We start from the raw sequence: 15,578 nt of genomic DNA, 5'->3' as shown, positions 1-15,578 counted from the left end.
CCCATCAAGTCCCCGCCAACCAGCAATCCCCGCACACCGACACTATTCTACACAGACTAAGGATAATTGACAATTTAACCTAAACTAATCAACCTACAACTCTACTGCTGCACCACCGTGCCGCCCGAGCATGTCACCGTGGGAGGAGGTCTCAGTGGAAGCCAGTCTCTGGTGCGATAATGTATGTGGGCCAGACTTTGAACACAGATACTAAGCCCCAACAACTGGACATGGGTCCAACTCTCTCCCAAAATAAGTTAGCTCCTGACGTAGAAGTACAAGTACACCATGTCACTGAGTTACAGTTAGTCCCTACCCTCTTGACAAGGGTATCCTTGTCATGTTATGTTACTGTGTTTACTATTTTAAGAACACTGTGTACCATTATAAGCAAGTGAAATGGATTGAAAGGCAAAAAAAACAGCGCATGGTGGACTCCTGTCTTTGAAGCACAACAGTGCACAAGTTTAATCATTCATAGAAACGTGAATCCATTGAGTTTTTCTGCAACTTGCTGGAACACATGGATAGTTAGAGAGATAGCTCGTAAGCGCAGAATCAGATTTTGTTTTGTGATATCCTCGACAATCATCATACGAGCTTCCAGAGGAAGGGTGGTGGCTGTAGTTTGGTGTCACAGAAGCAGGGAATTGAGATGGTTCCTTGGAAGAAAAGGTGGAGGAAAGAAATTGTCCGGCCAATTTTTCAAGAACACTAAGAGGTGAAAGACCTATTGATTGTACCGTTGCTGGCAAATTAATTTCACTGCACTTTATTGTGGATGTGATGAATAAAACTGATTGAATGATTGCTTGGCCACACAAATTGGATACCAGTTACTGCATTTATAGTGTTTTCACTTCCGCTGTCCCTTTATCTTTTACTCAAAATCATTAAAAGGAGACGAGGAGGAATTTCTTTAGTCAGAGGGATGTGAATCAGTGGAATCCATTGCCACAGATGGCAGTGGAGACCAAGTCAATGGTTATTTTTAAGGCGGAGAATGACAGATTCTTGATTAATACGGGTGTCAGAGGTTATGGGAAGAAGGCAGGAGAACGGGGTTAGGACGGAGAGATAGATTAGCCATGATTGAATGGCGGAGTAAACTTGATGGGCCGAATGGCCTAATTCAAGAGTCAAGAGTATTTTATTGTCATGTGTCCCAGATAGGACAATGAAATTCTTGCTTGCTGCAGCACCACAAAATATCTATAGTATATAATGGGAGAAGAAAAAAAGTTCAGTGTGTGTATACTCCTATTCCTTATGACCTTACAAGTGTTTGATTGTCACATGCACTGGGACTGGAACAATAAAATTCTTACCTGCAGCAGCTGTACAGACGAGGCCTCCAAGCCTTGTATCTGTATGTCCGTGAAAACCAGCTGGCAGGGGTTACCACTAGGACCTTGTGCTAAAATTTCCGTCGCATTGTTACTCAAATTGTTGCTGACTATGCCACAATGCTCGACACTATTCCCTGGATCATATTAACAGGAATACCCTGTAATTCTCCAGGAAATAAGCAGTCATGCTGAACACTTGCTTCATCTCCATCAAAAATTACTGATGACCAGCATAAAGAACAAGAAATATTGTGGCAGAGGTCTTAATGGATGATCATTGCCAGCAGTCAAAGAATGTTATAAACTTGAACAGCAGCTTTAGCAATGATAGCAGAATTACCTAGCAAAGAAAGAACATTAAAAATATGTGATAGACACAAAATGCTGGAGTAACTCAAGGAGACAGGCAGCATCTCTGGAGACAAGGAATGGGTGACGATTCGGGTCGAGACACTTCTTGAGTCTGAGGAATGGTCTCGACCCGAAACGTCACCCGTTTATTCTCTCCAAAGATGTTGTCTGTCCTGCTGAGTTAAGGGCCTGTCCCACCACCATGCGACTGCATGCGGCAAGCGCGACCTAACGTGGTCGCTTGAGCCGTACGGCCTCGCGGGGCCGGTCCCACTTCGATCGCCGAAGCCGTATGGAGTTGTGTGGGGCTGGTGGGACAAAAAACCGTGTGCAAAAAATCCGCGCGGCAACGGCCTGTCGGCCCGCAGCCGTATTGAGGCCTACGCAGCGCCTCGACGGGCATACGCAGCGTCTTGACCCCGTACACAGCGTCTTGACGGCGTACGCCTAGCGCGTGGCGTTGCATGATGACGTCACCGCCCGGAGTGCCGATGCGTGATGACGTAACCACCCGACGCCGTGCGACGTCCAAATTCAGTCGGCCCGCCTCCTGCCCAGCTGATTGGTGAGTATGATGTCGGGACCAGCCTCGCACAACTCCAGACGGCTCCGCGGTTGGAAGTGGGACCGGCCCCGCGAGGCCGTACGCCTCAAGCCAACACGTTTGCAATCGCATGCTGGTGGGACAGACCCTTTACTCCAACATTTAGTGTCTATCTTCGGTGTAAACCAGCATCTCCAGTTCCTTCCTACACATCAAAAATATGTAAATCAGCTTCCCATTGCCTCTCTTCATCAGTAGTGGCTTTGACTAATGGGGATCCCCAGCAAGTTAAATATTTGCTCATGCATTGTCTGCAGCAACCAGCCTCATGAATCAGGCTGGCCGGGCAAGATCCCTCCAGCAACACAGTCTCTGAAAAGACAAAAGACAGTTAAAAAAAAAAACTCCCTTAAAATATCATCGGTGCCAGAGGGTGGCTTGCGCAACTCACAGGGCCAAACTTTCAAATGAACTTCATAACTGCAAAATAGAAGCACTTGTCAAGGTCAGGGTTCAGTGCTGCTTTTTCACCAGCTCCTGCATTCCAGAGCGTTTCTGCCCAGCACAGCTACCTTCTCCACACTCTCCAGAAGACAAATTGAAGTTATTGGCGGTTAGGTTGCTAGGAGATCCCAGCTGCTATGGTAACAGCCTTCATGGAATTCGATCCTAGCACAGCCAGGCAAAAAAAAAAAAGTTGTACTTGAACTTTTTTTTTAAAGAAAATGTGTGCCGGACCAGTGATCTGGAGTTAGCTCCAATAGAAAGAAGTCTTAAAGGGACCGTACATGCTTTTGAAAATCAGTTTGCACACCCAAGTAATATGAAGTACAGATGATGTCCCTGTTGCATTAGTTTGATTTTTTTTGATTAATAACTATAGTTGATCAAAGAGAGTGGGTTTGGCAGTTTATTTTTTGCAATTTCAGCCACTCTGATTTAAAAGCAGAAGAGTTACGCTAAGCACAGATTTCATGTTTCTGTGTTTAACCATTGTAAACGCTTCAATTATTGTCTGGTTTTCTCTGAAACAATGAATGTTATTGTTGACACATTATGTAGCTCAAAGAATCCAAAGGAAAATCATTCTTCCTCTGATAGTTTGTTCTAAATACCCACCATGATCTGTATGACAATATTGCCCTTCAGGTTCCCCTTTCATCTTATATCTATCTTCTCTAGTTTTTGAAGGTACACAAAAATGCTGGAGAAACTCAGCGGGTGCAGCAGCATCTATGGAGCGAAGGAAATAGGCAACGTTTCGGGCTGAAACCCTTCTTCAGACACTACTCCTCTAGTTTTTGATTCTCCTTCCTGGGAAAAAAAACATCACGCACAAACTCTCCCTATAGTTCAGGCCCTCGAATCCTGGCAGCATCCTCATAAATCTTCTCTGCACTATTTCCAGTTAGAATTTAGACTTTAGAGATACTGCATTGAAACAATTGGGCCACCGAGTCCGGGCCGGCGAGTGATTACCCCGTATACTAGCACTATCCCACGCACGAGGGACAATTTACAATTTTACCGAAGCCAATTAACCTACAAACCTGTATGTCTTTGGAGTGTGGGACGAAACAGGAGCACCCAGAGAAAGTCCATGTGGTCGAAGGGCCGAATAGCATATTCCTGCACCTATTTTCTATGTTTCTATGCTTGAGTATATGCCAATAAAACTCGACCACTTGATTTTGAAGCATTCATGCATGGTGCATGTATAATGTAATAATAATAATAATGGATGGGATTTATATAGCGCCTTTCTAATACTCAAGGCACTTTACATCGCATTATTCATTCACTCCTCAGTCACACTCGGTGGTGGTAAGCTACTTCTGTAGCCACAGCTGCCCTGGGGCAGACTGATGGAAGCGTGGCTGCCATTCTGCGCCTACGGCCCCTCCGACCACCACCAATCACTCACACACATTCACACACATTCACACACAGGCAAAGGTGGGTGAAGTATCTTGCCCAAGGACACAACGACAGTATGCACTCCAAGCGGGATTCGAACCGGCCATCTTCCGGTCGCCAGCCGAACACTTAGCCCATTGTGCCATCTGTTGTCCCAAGAGTAGTCATAGAGTGATACAGTGTGAAAACAGGCCCTTCGGCGCAACTTGCCCACACCCGCCAACATGTCCCAGCTCCACTACCTGATTTTGGTCCATATCCCTCTAAACCTACAACCCCGATAACCCATTATTTCCTTCAGTTAAATATTGGGAAGGTAGCACTATTGTCATTTGCCACTCAACTATTATGTTTGTTTACCTCACTGATTATTTCTAATGTAGATGAACTTCCTCAAGGTGTGTAATCAGATGTAAACTGATTCAGATGCGATGTTTCAGAGCTTGTTCAAAAAGGTGGCATTTTGTAAAGGAGTGACAGAGATACTTGAAGGGGAATGTGTGAGGAGGGTATTATTTGTCTTTAGTTTAGCTTGAACCAGAACATCTGAAGATTCAACATTTAATGTAGTAATTGTGCTGATACTGACCTGTGAATTGTGCTGGTAATGAATATCATCCATTCCGGAGGTTTTATTTTTCTGATGCCATTTGAACTTCACTTGGATTTCAATCATTTCAATGCAAAAGTAATTGGGAATGGGGAGCATTGGAACAAAAATTTGCCCTCGGTAATATAATAATGTATCCATGTTGGTAGGTTCAATCAAAACAAAGATCTTTTTATCATTGTTGTGTTTTGAATACCACAGAAAATATGATGTACTCTCAAGATCACATTTAATAGAATATTATTGTTTATATATATATATATATTGTTATTGGACTTTGCATTTCTGAAAAGTCCCAGCTGAGAGGAAGACAGCAAAATACTGAAAATATTGGGGGTGAAAATGAATTCAGGACAGTTTGTTAGGAAAATTAAGGAAATGGTAACAGAATACTTATACAGCTGAGTGAGTATAATTTTATGGATGAGAAATTGTGTTCAACCAATTGATGACTTCTTTGACAAAGTAACTAGTATGTTAGATAACAAGGAAGCCAATGGATGTAGCAAGTTTTGTTATACAAAATTTGGTCCGTGAAGTGCCCCGTAAAAGATTACCGCGTTAGATAAGCACCTGTGGACTTGAACATAAGAGGTTAAGTCTAGGGGGTCAGATATGGGGCTTTATGTGTGGGCCACATATATTGTCAGTGCAGAGGGGCTAGGAGCAAGGCCAAGTGTGCATCCAGAGTCAAGGTCTGGAATAGTACTAGGTGTGCAGTCAAAGATGGGACAATGGGAATGTCCTAAGCAGGTAAGCAATTATGATCAGGGTAGAATAGGGGGCCAAGTGTAAAGCTGGACTCAGGTTCAGGAATGAGAGAAGGTATGCAACTGGAGTCAGGGTCAGGAGTAATACCAGGTGTGCAGTGAGACCCAGGTTGGTCAACATGGGCCAAGTGTTTGATTATAATCTGATTTCCATACATGAATATACTAAGATCATTCATGTGCTGCACCTGTTGATCAGAGCCTGGCACTACTATGGAATGTAATTAGGAATGTAATTTAGCCTAACCTTATTCATAGCTAATCCAATTTAAACCATAAATATTGCATTCAAGTGTAAGTTAAAAGACTTGCTACAGTATGCACCAGATTGCACAATTTCAAGCTGAAAAATGCAAAAGCCCCCCCCCCCCCCCCCCCCCCCCCCCCCGCGCTCGGTCGCTGCGCTCCCTCGGACTTGGTCTCTTGCAATTTCTCACTTCCAACTCTCACCCAATGTTGGCAGTCCTGACACATTAGTCCAGAGTGCAGGAAGATTGTTCCCGATGTTGGGGAAGTCCAGGACAAGGGGTCACAGTTTAAGGATAAAGGGGAAATTCTTTAGGACCGAGATGAGAAAAACATTTTTCACACAAAGAGAGTGGTGAATCTCTGGAACTCTCTGCCACAGAAAGTAGTTGAGGCCAGTTCATTGGCTATATTTAAGAGGGAGTTAGATGTGGCCCTTGTGGCTAAAGGGATCAGGGGGTATGGAGAGAAGGCAGGTACAGGATACTGAGTTGGATGATCAGCCATGATCATATTGAATGGTGGTGCAGGCTCGAAGGGCCGAATGGCCTACTCCTGCACCTATTTTCTATGTTTCTATGTATCAGGCTATTGAACTCAACTCAAACAAAACTCTGAACATTAATAGCCCATTATCTGTTTATTTGCAGTTTATCTGTTTTATTTATTCATGTGTGTATATATTTATACAATGGTATATGGACACACTGATCTGTTCTCTATTCATGCCTACTATATTCTGTTGTGCTGAAGCAAAGCAAGAATGTCATTGTCCTATCTGGGACACTTGACAATAAACTCTCCTGAATCTCTCTTGAATCTTGAACTCTCTCTTGAATCTACTGGTCCATAGTTCACAGGCTTTTCTTCAGTTTTTACCCTCTGGTCTTCCGGCACCTCACCTGTGTCTAACGATGATTCATATATCTCAGCCAGGGCTCCTGCAATATCTTCTCTAGTTTCCCAGTGACCTTAAGTACAGCTGATCAAGTCCCAGAAATGTATCCACCTTTGTACGTTTTTAGGACATCCAGCACTTGGATTCTGCAACTTGGTAAAAGGAATTCTTTGACTAAGTGTTTGCCCTGGACATCGCAGCCTGGTGTTGTTTTACAAAGATGAAGGAGTGAGTGGCAGGTGGGGGAGCAGAGAACTTGCTGGTGTTCACCCTGGCCAACACCGGAATTAAAAACACTGCAGCTTTCATCAGTACCTGCACTGCTGGCTGACAACAAGGCAGCAGACTTAACAGTTATGAGCATATTTTCATTTCTCTGTCTGCAGGTATAATGTCCACTGCTAAGGTTTTTCTTCATTCATTTGCAGGATGTGGGCATTATAGGCAAGGCCATCACTTATCATTCAAACAAAGGACCTTGGATGTGAAATATTACTTCTGAGCATTTCCTGTTTATATTTTGGATAGGCACATGAATATACACGGAATAAAGGGATATGGATTGTGGGCAGTGAGATAAGAGTTGCTCTTGGCATCTTGTACGTCACAGACAATGTGGGCCGCAGGGACTGTTCCTGTGCTTATTTCATTCTTTATTGCCTATACAGTCTGGATGGGATTAGGATAGGGCATTACGGTGGTGCAGCTAAGAGAGTGACTGCCTCATAGCACCTGAGCCCTGGGTTCAATCCTGACCGCCGGTGCTGTCTGTGTGGAGTTTGCACATTCACATCACAACTGGGCGGGTTTTGTCCGGGTGCCCCCATTTCCTCCCACATCGCAAAGATGTGCGATTTGACAACTCTATCGGCCACAAGTATAAATTGCAAATTACACTACTGTAAATTGCCCCCCAGTACATTAGTAAGTGGTGCAAATTGGCCAGTTGATGAGCATGTGGGGAAACAATAGGATTACGACAAGTTGGTGATTGAATGTCATTGTGAACTCTGTGGGCTGAAGAAACTGTTGCTACGCAGTATCTCTCGGTGGCTCTTTGACAGATTTCCTGAAGAAATTTAGTAAGACAGAATAATTTTTATGACAACTCTGTTGCTTCATCGTCACGGATGCTGATGCCAGCTTTATTTAATTTTTGAAATTTAGTTCCTTCTGCTGTGTTTGGGATTCAAACTCACATTGCTGCTCGACCACTAACTTAGCCACGAGGGTATTGCAAGAGGAGTGTAATTTTAGTAATTTAATTTTGCAATTGTCACAAATTGGTCACAAATACACCCACAAAATTGGAGGACTGGTATTAATCCCTAACGGCAGAATCCCAATCCCAGCCACAATACCAAGATAACTGCCAACTGGAATCTCCTTCATTAAGATGGAATAATCAAACAGAAAGCTGTTCACCTGCCCCTCCACACAAATCGGAGTAGACATGTTAAATCACGCTGCCATTCACTCATTACAAATGCCAAAAGTTGTCTTTGCCTTTTGCTAGCTTGATGTGCAAATGTGGAACTTGTTCCAACCCAAAGCTTCAGTTGACGTCCAGAACTGGCACTGCTGAGTGATTACCTGTTTGTCTTTGTTAAAGCGATAATTGATTAAAAGGCAAAAAAAAAACCCCAGTAATTTTATCAAAATTCCAAATCTGACAGACCAACTCATTCATCAGCTCTGTATTCTTCATTAAGAAGATAAAAGAGTTTTGCTATTTACCTTTTGGGGAAACAGATTCCTTTGTTAATATACGATGCTCTCTCTTATATTTATACATAAATATTGCAGGTCCACAAGATAAATAGGGGTGAGAAGGGCTTTTGGCTTATTTTAGACCAATCGTTCAAGAAAGTCATTTTACTATTTATTGCATGATTCCAGGGTTACTGTGACACAGCCCCCTTCCACTTCCCGACTCCTACACTTCCAACCTCAAAGACCAGAATTTATTGCCCTTCCCTAATTACCCTTCAGAAGGTGGGGGTGAGCCACCACTCTAACCACAAGTTCTAGACTTGAGATATAGCAACAGTGAAGGAATGGCACTATACTTCCACACGAGGATGGACTTTCCCTTCACCTGCTGCCCTTGTATTTAGGTGGTCTAGATCACAGGTTTGGGAGGTGCGGTAGGAGCCGAGGTGAATAGCACAGGGCAGATGGTACAAGTAGATTGTAGAAAAAGTGTGAAAACGAACGTTCTAATCTCATGCCTTAGTATTGATTATTACTGACTTGATGACCTGATGAAATAGGTTTTAAAGATTTATCTCAAGATTTTTTCCCATAACTTCATGTTGAAATCAGATGTGTCAATAATACTTTGAGATAAAAGGCCTTTGATAAAGTGCCGCATGTAATGCTGTTAAACAACATGAGAGCCAATGGTATTAGAAAGAATGGATGGAAGATTGGCTGAATGGCAGAGGGCAAAGAGTGGGAATAAACAGGGCTTTTTTCTGGTTGCTGCCAGTGACTAGAGGTGTTCCACAGTGGTCTGTGTTTGATCTGCTACTTTTCACATTGTAAATTAATAATTTGGATGATTGAATTGATGGCTTTGTGGCCAAGTTTGCAGATGAGTCCAGAACCAGGGGCCATAGTTTAATAATAAGTGGTAAGCCATTTAGAACGGAGGTGAGGAAAAACTTTTTCACACAGAGAGTTGTGAGTGTATGGAATTCTCAGCCTCAGAGGGCAGTGGAGGCTAGTTCTCTGGATGCTTTCAAGAGAGAGTTAGATGGAGTTCTTAGGGATAGTGAGTTAAGGGATATGGGGAGAAGGCAGGAACGGGGTACTAATTGTGGATGATCAGCCATGATCACATTGAGTGGCAGTGCTGGCTCGAAGGGCCGAATGGCCTACTCCTGTGCCTATTGTCTATTGTCTATAGATGGTATAAGTGAAGGCAACAAATGTTTAGGTTACTAAATGACTTCAAAATAAATGGCCAGTTTTAACTTTAGTTTAGTTTATTATTGGCACAAATACCAAGGTACAGTGAAAGTTTTAGTTTGCGTGATATCAAGTCATAGAAAAAACGATACATAAATATAATCAAACCATCCACAGTGCACAGATAAAAGGTTCAATATTTAGTGCAAGATAGAGTCCGATAAAGTCCAATTAAAGATAGTTCAAGGGTGTCCAATGAGATAGATAGGCGGTCAGGAGCGCGCTTTAGCTGGTGAGAGGATGGTTCAGTTACCTGATAACAGTTGGGAAGAAACTGTCCGGAGTCTGGAGGTAGGTGTTTTCAAACTTCTGTACCTCTAGCTTTCAAGGTTCTTGAGCATTGTAGGGGTTACACTCATCCAAGCAAATGAACAGCATTCATCAGGCTCATGACTTGTGCCTTGCAGATAATTGAAAGGATCTTGGATTTACTGCAGGATACTTGTAGCCATGTTATTTATGCAACTGTTCCAATTGAGCTTGTGGGTAATGGAGATCCTGGGGGTTATTGTCTTCGGGAGAGACAATTGTGCTGAAGCCATAGAGTGTCAATGTGTTTCCTATATTTTAGTTCAAAATTTTATTTATCCCACATGCCTCAGTAAATTCATCTGTCACCTTTTCCCCGACTGCTTTTTCTCATTACCTCATTCTCTGATGGGATCATTGCTCTTCCAAGTCAAAAATGTGGTTTGAATGTCTCCCCTTGCTGAATCTAATTCTGGAGCACAAGTTTGACCATGAATTCTACTGTGTTTCACGCTACTGCTCTGGCTACTTACATGGCATCTTATGGGATTTGGCTATTGGGACGGCTGTAAATTCACAAATTCACTTCAACTGCATCTTTGGCTATTTCAGTGCAAGTGTTCGAGGGCTTAGAAAGTTGCAATTTGGAACCGTTCGTATTAAATTGTCAATCTGCTCCTACTTTTGTCGGTATAAAACACAGCTTTTACTTTATAGCACTTTAGAGGGATGCGATGGAATGGTTTTCTGAAAACCACATGTGCAAAATTGCTTTCCTGCTTTGTTTCCAACTAATGATATCTTCATCGATAAAATACTTGCAGTCCTACTGCGGAGTTGCTAAAGATCAACATTTGTGGTAAAAGCACTGGTTAACCTCAAAAGCATAAAAGCTTTTCAAATGCCTTTGGAAGTGTGCCCATTCCAATTCACCCTTTCCTCACCCCTCAGGGTAATTCCCCGTTACAATACATCCTGTAATGATGCAAGTTAAAAATGGCTCCGTAATATAAATTCAATATCTTGGAATTGGGTTATCATCTAACAATGGCCTTTGTAATCTACCAAACTCCCAGAGTTGTAAGATTTTGTTTAATGAAGTGGACTTGATTCTTTAAGGAAACACACAGAAAAGCCCAAGGCAACCGTTCCAAAATGAAAACACATGATTTGGCATTCTTACCAAGAAACATTGCTATTTATCTCTGAGGCAACAGATTCTTTTAGCAATTTTATTTAACTTTCTATTCATGTAACAAAAAACATTCAACAAAGCCTTAGGCCACAAAGATCGTTTATAAACTTCTCAAAAGAGGGCTGAACTTGTTTCCCTGGTTACAATGCATTAAACACTAGCCTTTGCAAATAAATGTATTATTTTGAAAAACTGAATCCCAAGATAAAAAATCAATTCTCTCACGTAACAGTCTCTAGTAAAATAGTAGTAATTCCAAATTTTACATTTACAATTTAGTCTGCCCCCGATAATCATCTGAAGTTGTCTTTGAACAAGTTTTCTTTTTTGTTGTTAGGGATGGCACTCTAAGTCTTGGAGCTCAAGTGTTCAATTTCTTCTGATAATCTTTCTGTGGGAGCACAGTGATTGAGGAAAATGCTGCCCATTATAGGGAGGGAGCTTCCAGGGCCCAGATGAAGATCACTGGGTTGGCAATGCTGGTGGTGTCAAATACTGGGTCCATGCCAGAGTGGACCCGGGTCAAAGCCAGAGGAGTCAGCAGCAAATGGTCATCTGCATTGGATGGCGGTGATTGGGTTGGCGAGGTGGGGTATGGTGGGACCCCAGCCACTTCCCGGGATTACTAGGGATCTGTGGCTGGTTGGTGTGTTGGGGGGAAGAGCAGGGGCAGGAGTAAGAGGGTTAGGGAAGGGGAGGATGTGTGGGTAGGAAGACAGACAGAGAGGACAAGGGGGGGGGGGGGGGGAATGAGAGGGGGGGGGGAGAGAGAGAGAGAGCAGACACTGGTCTCCAATAGTCTTAGCCCACTCCCCACCCCACCCATACGGCTGCTCCTCAGACAAGTGGCACAATGGACATGATCTTAACCTTATACCAAAGCTGAGAACGTTGTGGGGAACACTCCAACCAATGTTCCCGGTGTCCCTTTTGACTACATTTTAAAAATTCTTCAACTTCATTATAAAACAATCCATCTTAATCGTGGCTGCCCTCAGAAATGTAATCCCATTCGCCATCCACCACGGAAACTGAGATGGAGGCATGAGGAACTACAGATGCTGATTTACAATAAATGACACAAAGTGCTGGTATAACTCAACGGGTTAGGCAGCATCTCTGGAGAACATGAATAGGTGACATTTCGGATTGGGACTCATCTTTAGACTGATTGTGTTGGTGGGGAGGGGAGATAGCTGGACCAAGCTCAGACCCACTCCCACTGTAGAATACAGTCAAGCAGTTACATCTGTTCACCAAGATCGGCTGTAATCTTATTAAAGGCTAGAGTAGGCTCAGGAACTGCATGGCCTATTCCTGGTTCTTACATTCTTAAACAAAGTATAATACATAGAACATAAGAACAGTACAGCACAGGAACGAGTCCTTTAGCCCACAATGTTTGTGCTGAACATGATGCCAAGTTAAAATGATCTTATCAGCCTGTACATGATCCATGTCCCTCTATTCCCTGCATTTCCATGTGCCTATCTAAAAACTATCTGCAGTTAGTTCTCTGTGCCAATGTTTGCTTTTTTATTTGCTTCCTTTAAGCATTATCTCTGGATTTCAAATGTGCAGAATAAGTGATTCTTCTTCACTGCAATACAGCATCTCACCTCCAACAAATGTCCCTCCAGAGCAAACGAACAAACAGTTCAGCCATCGTTACCTCCGCTCCAGTCAAGGTCACCCTGAACCCTGTCATTGAGTTATAGTATGCAGATGATGTTTGCTTATGTGTACACTTGGAGGCTGAGTCTTTCACTGAAATATACTTGAGCACAGACCTTTCGCTGAACATCATGAAGCAAAGGTCTTCTACCCACCTCCACCCTAGTACGACAGTACCTGCACCACACTGTACCCAGGCAATTGATCTCCACAACGAGTCCCTGGAAAACGTGAACACCTCATTTCCCACAATTCGGGAGCCACCTCTCAGTGACGACAGATAACAATAACAGAATTGATCTTCCCTCCAGTGTGCCAGCATTGCTTTTGGCCTTTTGAAGATGAATATGTCCATAAACAAAGCCTCAAAACCAGTACCAAACTCAATCAAACAGCAGTGGTGCTCCCTATCCTCTTATGCATTTAGAAGTCTCAGATAACAGTAGGCACCTCAAAGCACTAGGGAAGTACCACCAGAGTTATAACCATATAACAATGACAGCACGGAAACAGGCCATCTCGGCCCTTCTAGTCCGTGCCGAACACTTATTCTCCCCTAGTCCCATCTACCTGCACTCAAACCATAACCCTCCATTCCTTTCCCGTCCATATACCTATCCAATTTATTTTTAAATGATAAAATCGATCCTGCCTCCACCACTTCCACTGGAAGCTCATTCCACACAGCTACCACTCTCTGAGTAAAGAAGTTCCCCCTCATGTTACCTCTAAACATCTGTCCCTTAATTCTCAAATCAAAGTCAAATCAAATATCCCTGCAAAGTGTTTCAAAAATCATTGGCAGGATAGATGAACCAATATATTCTCCCAGGAGAAATGCCCAACATTAATGGCGTACGATGGCGTAGCAGGAGAGCTGCTGCCTTACAGCGCCAGAGACCTGGGTTCGATCCTGACTACGGGTGCTATGTGTACGGAGTTTCCAGGTTCTCCCCATAACCTACGTGGGTTTACTCCGAGATCTTCGCTTTCCTCCCACACTCCAAAGACGTACAGGTTTGGAGGTTAATTGCTGTGGTATAAATGTAAAATTGTCCCCACTGTGTGTCAGGTAGCGTTAATGTGTGGGGATCGCTGGCTGGTGCGGACTCGGTGGGCCAAAGGGCCTGTTTCTACGCTGTATCTCTAAACTAAAAATTAAGGCTCAGAAAACATTCAAACCAACTCCAATAGGTGACCTACATCAACACAAATTAACCCCAGAAGAAGCAACGGGATTCTAGGATTGAAAAAAACCCTTCAAGAACATTCTCAGATTCACCATTAAAATAATTTAAGGTCCTCACATGGCAATTTTGAGCCGTAACTAATCCAAACATTCTGAGTTTTCACAGAACTCTCAACGGGACCAATATATAAAACATAACAAAAGGTCAAGAATAGGAAAGATGCTGTCACCCATGGTGGTTTAAAGAGAAGATTTGAGTTATGGTTTTGGGAAGGGTTAGAATTTACAAAATGCCTAAACTAAAGGAATTAACCACCTGAAATAAGATGAAGGAAGTCGAGTCCACAGACGTTGTAAGGTTCAGTTGGGATTTATGGACAATAAAGAAGATATGGGGTATGTGGTGCGTGCAGTAGAGAGTCATTTTGGCTTTATGCATTTGTGTATGGCAAGCAAATATCTATTTGGATGCCTGTGATCCAGCTTTCTTGATTTTTATTTTCAATAAATAGTGTCATTCACAAAGCTGCCAGTTACCCCATGTCAGGTCAATATCCTAGAGTTCCTTACCATGGAACTATTGTGGGAGCACCGTCAATGTCAGGAAGTTTAAAATATCAGCCCCTCATGCTTTTTGCTAGAACAGGATTTTCTCAGCTGTTTCATCAACATTTTGAAATCCATATTTAGCACAAGCAGGAGAACACGATACTCCAGGAATACATTTAAGATGCAGAGAACATTTTGTATGTTATATATATATATATATATATATACACACACACACACCCACACACACACATACATATATATTATATATATACACACACACACATATATATATATATATACACACACACACACATATATATATGTACACACACACACATATCTATATTACTAAAAGTCTGTTCTTGACCGGTTTTGGCCATCTGTGCTGCGATTTCTGAGAGAACGCCGCCACCTACGGCCGTCATTTTTGGCCACCTTGCTCAGAGCCCTCCTCCGCCGCATGTGTGCCGAGGATTTTTCCCGTCGATTAAAAATGACAGAGATGTTAATGTTTTTACAAAATTCCCCATTCTCTCTGCTGCCCCCGCTGGCGGCAGGGGGGAGGGACTATAAAACCAGGAAGTGGTGTGCCACACAGTCTCTTCAAGATGGAGGAAGGCAGAGGGTCACGTTTCTCTGAGCTGTGAATAACACTGAACACATGTCTACTCAAATGTAAGTGCCCTTAGTGGTTCTAAAATGCTTGCAGAATGTGCCTATTGGTTCTAAAGCTTGCAGAAAAGTGTCTATTGGGTTCTAAAGCTTGCAAAAAAAATGTCTATTTGTTGTAAAGCTTGCAAAAAAAATGTCTATTGGTTCTAAAGCTTGCAAAAAAAATGTCTATTGGTTCTAAAGCTTGCAAAAAGTGTCTCTATTGGTTCTAAAGCTTGCAAAAAATGTCTATTGGTTCTAAAACTTGCAAAAAAATGTCTCTATTGGTTCTAAAGCTTGCAAAAAAATGTCTATTGGTTCTGAAGCTTGCAAAAAAATGTCTATTGGTTCTAAAGTTTGCAAATAAATGTCTCTATTGGTTCTAAAGCTTGCAAACAAATGTCTCTATT

At 42.7% G+C, this 15,578-nt stretch overlaps 1 protein-coding gene and 1 long non-coding RNA gene across 2 annotated transcripts in view; one reads left to right on the top strand and one right to left on the bottom strand.

The window, feature by feature from the left end:
* arhgef17 (Rho guanine nucleotide exchange factor 17) overlaps positions 1-15,578 on the bottom strand; it is a 409,506-nt gene that overhangs the window by 294,726 nt on the left and 99,202 nt on the right. The gene's annotated exons all lie outside the window — the stretch shown is intronic.
* LOC116974568 lies at positions 9,132-15,146 on the top strand. The gene is made up of 3 exons (XR_004412391.1): positions 9,132-9,185; positions 14,555-14,558; positions 15,136-15,146. It is a non-coding gene; the product is annotated as an uncharacterized LOC116974568 (long non-coding RNA).

Source organism: Amblyraja radiata, chromosome 6 (assembly GCF_010909765.2).
Source record: "Amblyraja radiata isolate CabotCenter1 chromosome 6, sAmbRad1.1.pri, whole genome shotgun sequence".
Taxonomy (NCBI): domain Eukaryota; kingdom Metazoa; phylum Chordata; class Chondrichthyes; order Rajiformes; family Rajidae; genus Amblyraja; species Amblyraja radiata.
Note: the sequence above shows the minus strand (reverse complement) of the source record. Positions and strands in the feature narration are given on the sequence as shown.